This window comes from Triticum dicoccoides, unplaced genomic scaffold (genome assembly GCF_002162155.2).
Source record: "Triticum dicoccoides isolate Atlit2015 ecotype Zavitan unplaced genomic scaffold, WEW_v2.0 scaffold20115, whole genome shotgun sequence".
NCBI lineage: Eukaryota > Viridiplantae > Streptophyta > Magnoliopsida > Poales > Poaceae > Triticum > Triticum dicoccoides.
In genome coordinates this window covers 12,901-18,900 of record NW_021234350.1, presented here as the reverse complement: position 1 = coordinate 18,900, position 6,000 = coordinate 12,901, and the positions used below count along the sequence as shown (strand labels likewise).

The following is a 6,000-nucleotide window of genomic DNA, read 5'->3' as shown; positions in this document are numbered from 1 at the left end:
CGCCGCACGTTAGTTCGCTATTTGTGCAATAACCAATAACTTAATTCAAACAGAGCCAATAACACATACAATTTCAAACGACAGCCAAACGAAGTACTTTATAGTCATGGCAGTACGAATCAGGTATTCAACTATAAAATACACCTAATATTAACATGGCCAGCTCCAGGGAGCTAAACACATAGTTGGGTGCTGGTTTTCTTCGGGATTCTTCTGCTGGAGCTCTTGTACACCAACTTTTGACGAATGAAGGCCAGCATTTAACATTCCCGTAACAGCCAAACTGAGATATATTTGTTAAAGGGCAAATGATAAGTACCAACCCATGCATTTGGTGAGAATATAGCAACAGATTAAGAGCATATTGTTCAGCATCAATGCATCAACAATACAAAGAGTTGGTATCAGCACAAATTGAGAGAGATTTACGGTCCAGGAGCTGACCTTCCAAAGGAGCAGCATGGTGCGTCGTTGTGCCTTCATCGGGAGTTGTAGGTCGGAGTTGTGAGCTGCTGCTTTGCTTCCCCATATAGGACACTAGGTTCTCTCCTAAGATAGCAACCCAAAAAACAAAAAACATGATTAGGGAGCCGGTACATAAGAAAAGGAATTCATGCATGAATGACATATACAACTAAAAACAGGATATGAAATATTATTGGAATTGCATATTAGATGGCTGCAAGATAACTTTTGCGTCATATAAAGTAACTACAATTAGCACCCAAAAACTAGAATTTACTAATGTGTTTGTTACACTACCAAAATTCAAGACAAACCATGACCAGGAGACGAGTGAATTGCAGCAGAGGAGGCATCTAATTTGACTACCACAATCATTATGTGAAAGAAAACATCAAATAATTCAGAAATGTCTGAACTGAATGCAAGCAAGTTTGCACATGACACAGCAGGTCTGCAGTCCCTAATTAGATTAGATATTCTGACTCATGAGCCACATGCATAGACAGTTACTAGAACTTTCTTATGCTTAAACTAGAAATAGAACAAAATAAAATTGAACCTATCTAACTCCAGGTTGTTCCACTTCAGCTCGGAATTTACTCAATCGTATGTGTACATGCATCAGGGCATACATAAAATATTCAAGTCTATATTCTCAGCTAGTTGTGATGTAATGAAAATAATTAATTAAGGACCTAAGATAAAAATTGATTTTAGACATCAAAATTTGTAGCGCTCATTTCAACCATGTTCGGATAAACTTGAGGTAAATTAGCAGTTAGGATATTAGTTACAAGCTAGGTGTGTAACTGTTGTCAACACCACCACCACCAGAGAGACGCAAGATAAGCATCAACACCACCATGATCACACGAGCACATATATAAAGCAAGTACACATGGGCAGCTATTGACAGACCCTAGAACCGCATGAATTTATCACCAGAGAGCTCCAGTAGGAGTTGATGCTTGGTTACAGCATCTAGCAGCAACTAGTAGAGCCCCACATCCAACCCCAATCATGGCGAAGGCCATGCAGGAGCTACATCAGAGAAGAAGGAACGGGGAGGAGCTCACCAGAGGGAGGTTGTAGCTGTAGTAGAGGCTCAGCTACACCACGGCTGTGGTGTGACCATCACCAAATCCAGGAGAGGGTCTGGAAGCCCCCGAAGCACCACCGCAGCGATGACATCACCGCACGGACATCTCTGGCCTCGCCCTGTTTCAAGAAATATTCAGAACAACTTTGTTACACTCGATCAATTCTGAAGAAACCACCTTAGTCGTCAGACACATACATACATACAGGAAGCAAAAGAAGAAGAAACAGAGCTGGGACCTGGTCGATCATGGGCATCAGTACTAACTATACTATAGAAGCAACAGTTATATATATATATATATATATATATCATATTTCTTCCACAAAGTGTGTATATAGATAGGTCGGATTTTTTAATGCATTGTTGTTGTAAAAACAAATATGTTGTTGAGGAATTTGACTAGATTTTAGATATGTTAAGCAGAGGCAAGAGTTTTCCCTCAATCAATCAACCTCCTGCAATAGTACTAACTATACTAGTTAGGGACGAATTTGACAAGAGAAAGGATAGTACTATCAAACTGAAACACGATTCAGTCGCAAAACAACCACCAACCTTGCTTAGTACGTGGGCATCAAGCACACACACATTATAGAGGTGCATCTTAGAATAATATTTAACTGCCCAAGTTCTGTAGAGTGCTGATATAAGTTGACAGAGCAATGCCATTTATACTATGTCCTATTTGTAGAGCTCATGGTCGATCAGTTCAACCCAAATAAGCAGTTTGAAGCACACGCACACGGCATACAAAGAACCAACAACATCACTGTCGGTCTGCAATATCATAGTAGTCATCGGATACATGTAAATCAGTGTTTCTTACCTTAGGGGCTGAACCTGATTTCCTAGTCTTCTGGGCAGCCACAGCTTCATCATGCGCCATGCCTTTACTGAACGCCTGCCTCTCTCCATGTAGAATTCAAGACTGTATCAACATACCATACACAATAATTTATTACTGAACTAAAAGTATAGGTGAACTAAGCTTTCACATGTGCTTCTTTTAATGGGTCCAGGCGTAGGTGAGAGATTCCATAGCACTTAAATATGTAGCACATCTCCCTTGCAATATGTAGTTTTCATCAAAAGTGAGCTTTGACACAATACCCCCACATCACTGGCAAATTATTTCATGGCGCAGTAGAACGAACCAACCAGTCTGTTTCATATACAACAAACTGTCCATCTAACCCAAAGAATCAGTTTGAAGCACACACACGCGACATACAGAGAACCAGCAACATCACTGTCGGTCTGTAGCATGGCCTAGCATAGAAGGTTGATTTCCCAACCAAATCTCAAATGGCCGGCCCATGTCCGTACGCTCTATTAAAATGCTACTCCCTCCGTTCCGAATTAGTTGTCTTAGATTTGTCTAGATACGGATGTATCTAGCACTAAAATGAGTCTACATACATCCGTATCTAGACAAATCCAAGACAAGTAATTTAGAACGGAGGGAGTATAACTTAGTAGTGCTAGTATTACCATCTCCGGCCATAACGAAACCACAATGAGCCGCTACACGGAAAGGGAATTCTAGTGCTCCTACACACGCACGGGACTCTGCTACAGAATTCGGAGCGGAACCACGGCGACGTGGGGAGCCAGAATATCTCAATTCCTGGCAAGGCCTGCCCGTACGCGCACAAGCTCGCCCGTCGAGGGGCGCTCCGGGAATTCCTTTCAAGCATTCGCCACTAGGATGAGGGGGCGAGCAGAATCGCGAGCGCGAGGGGCAGAATTCAGAGAGCATGGCGCGCGGATTTGGATGGGGCGGGGACGAGGGAGAGTCCATCTCTCACCTGGAAGGATGGTCCTCCAGGCTCCTTGCGGCGGAGCTGGCTGTCGCGGATCAGGCGGCGGCGACGGTGCGGCGTGGGGTCACCATGCCAGCCTAGCTCACGGTCGCCACCACTGTCATGGTCGAGTCGGCGAAGAAGGTGTGGGGGCGCGTGAGGTTTTGTTGGGCTCGATGCGGGGCGTCTGCGAGTTGGCGGGGACGATGCGAGACGGGGACGTCGGTGGTGGAGGGTGCGATGGTGACAATGCGTCATGGTAGTCGACGGGATCTGAGTTTGGGTCGGGAGCCGTCGGTGGCGGTGGCAAGGACATGAGGACGAGGGAGGAGGAGTGCGATGGGAGGAGGGGTAGATGGGATCTGAGTTAGGGTTTGGATAGTTGGGCTGCGGATGGGGGTTTCCTTTTTTCATTTTCTTTTTTTCCTTCTTTTATGTTGATAGATGGATGGATGGATGTGAGATGGAGAGATGGATAGATGGATGGATGGATGGGCGCCATGTCGTTGATCTGTGTGACAATTGATTCCACCAATGAGAATAGAGCACATGCAATTGAGTTTTCCTTTTTTTCTACATTTTCGCATGAAAAAATTCAAAAAAATGATCTCTTATTGTACATAGGGGTGCATATTGAAATGACAAACAATGTTTTCAGAGGGAGTTTTCATTTTATTTGCACAAAATTTCGTTTTTCATTTTTCGGGTGCCCAAAATGAGTTATTTTTGTGAAGGACCGACAAAATGTTTGTTGCCAATTTGGACCAAATCAATTTTCTAAAATATTAAGCCATATTTAATGTATAAATAATCAAATGGTTGGGTGTCAAAAGTTTTTGATCCACCTCTCGTGAAAAAGATAATTTTTCGCCAGTTCAGGTGGAAGCGGGTCAAATTTGAACTATAGCTGCCTCATAGTTTGCTCTTTATTTTTCCCAAAAATCATTTCTAGGTAATAAGTAGCTATTTCATCAGAGAAACACCAAAAGTTTTCCAAGATTCAACCACAAGCTATGAACGGTCATGCCCGTCCTTTTGACCGTATTTCAAAATGGGCATGAAAAATTCAAAAAATATCAAAAATTGGGAAAACGTTCGCATTATGTCATTACATGTGGCCAAGTTACCAGGAAAAATTATAAACTTGTAATACGATAATTATTTTTAAAATGTGTTCTCAGAAACGAGTTATCATGTGTGAAGATCAATGCTTTCAAGTCAAATGATCAATCTTATGGCCATATTCATGGCATAATTTCTTCAAATGATCCCATATTGTGCAGAAGGATGCATATTGGAATGACAAACAATGTTGCCTAAGGAATTTTTCATTTGCTTTGGACGAAAAAAACATTTTCCATTTTTCGAGCACCCAAAATAAGCTTTTTTGTGAAGAACCTAACAAATAAATGTTGCAAAATTGTACCAAATCAATTTTCTAAAATACTAGGCCATATTTTATGCACAATTGAAAAAATGGTTGGTGTCAAAAGTTTTGATCCACCTCTAGTGAAAAAGACAATTTTCCACCGATTCAGCTAGAAGCGGGTCAAATTTGAACTGCAACTGCCTCATAGTTTGCTTTTTATTTTTCACAAAAATCATTTTAGGTACAAAAGTATCTATTTAATCAGAGAAACACCAAAAAATTTCTAAGATTCAACCACTAGCTAGGAATGGTCATGCCCGCCCTTTTGACCGCATTTTGAAACGGGCATGAAAAATTCAAAAAAATCAAAAAATTGGAAAACCTTCGCATTGTGTCTTTATATGTGGCCAAGTTACCAGGAGCAATAATAAACTTGTAATACGATATTATTTTTAAAAAGTGTTCTCAGAAACGAGCTATCATGTGTAGAGATATTTAAAATTTTAAAATGTAAGTTTAATATTTTTTTCGAAAACAGGTCAACATTTAATCAAAATATTGTTTAACATATTTTCCAAATTCTTGGATTAACATTTTTGAATAAGATGAGTAACTTTTTTCATACACATTATATATTTTTTGTATACTTTTTTCGTATACATGAGAATTTTTTTTCTCTATTATCGTCATTTTTTAATACATGGTCAACATTTTTTTTCTATACACATTTAACATTTTTTCTTTACACATTTAACATAATTCAAATATTTCATTGTCATTTTTAATACATTGCAAAAAACATTTCTTTGTACATTTAACATTTTTCCACATATTGATTATCATGTTCAAGTACAAGTTCAACATTTTTTGATGCCACTCCATTTCTCAAAAATATTAGAACATTTTTCAAATTGTGATGAAGCAAAATTTTACCGCATTTTGAAATCAGGACAATTTAAAAAAAAATTGGTTGAGCAAAGCCTCTATTTCCCACTGATATGCATGCACATATAGACTATGGGCTGTCGGCCCACTCGGCATTACGAAAAATATATTTAGAAGAGAGGTGGAGAGAAGGAGGTCACGTCGTAGCGAGGCCCAGCCCAGCAACGGAAATTAGTGGTTAACAAGAGTTGGATTGGGATCCTTTCACAAGGAGGTTGGTGGCGCAGTGGTTTGGTCTGTACGTGGGGACGTAGAGGTTTCGGTTGGCAGCAGGCACAAACGGATAGAGGTGTGGTTGTGGATCCCTACCGTCAGCA

At 40.4% G+C, this 6,000-nt stretch overlaps 1 long non-coding RNA gene across 1 annotated transcript; it reads right to left on the bottom strand.

Annotated features, from left to right (window-relative positions):
• Nucleotides 1-444: 444 nt before the first annotated feature.
• LOC119345046 lies at nucleotides 445-2,435 on the bottom strand. The gene is made up of 3 exons (XR_005166897.1): nucleotides 2,394-2,435; nucleotides 1,542-1,683; nucleotides 445-549 (listed from the first exon to the last, which is right to left on the bottom strand). It is a non-coding gene; the product is annotated as an uncharacterized LOC119345046 (long non-coding RNA).
• Nucleotides 2,436-6,000: the final 3,565 nt, after the last annotated feature.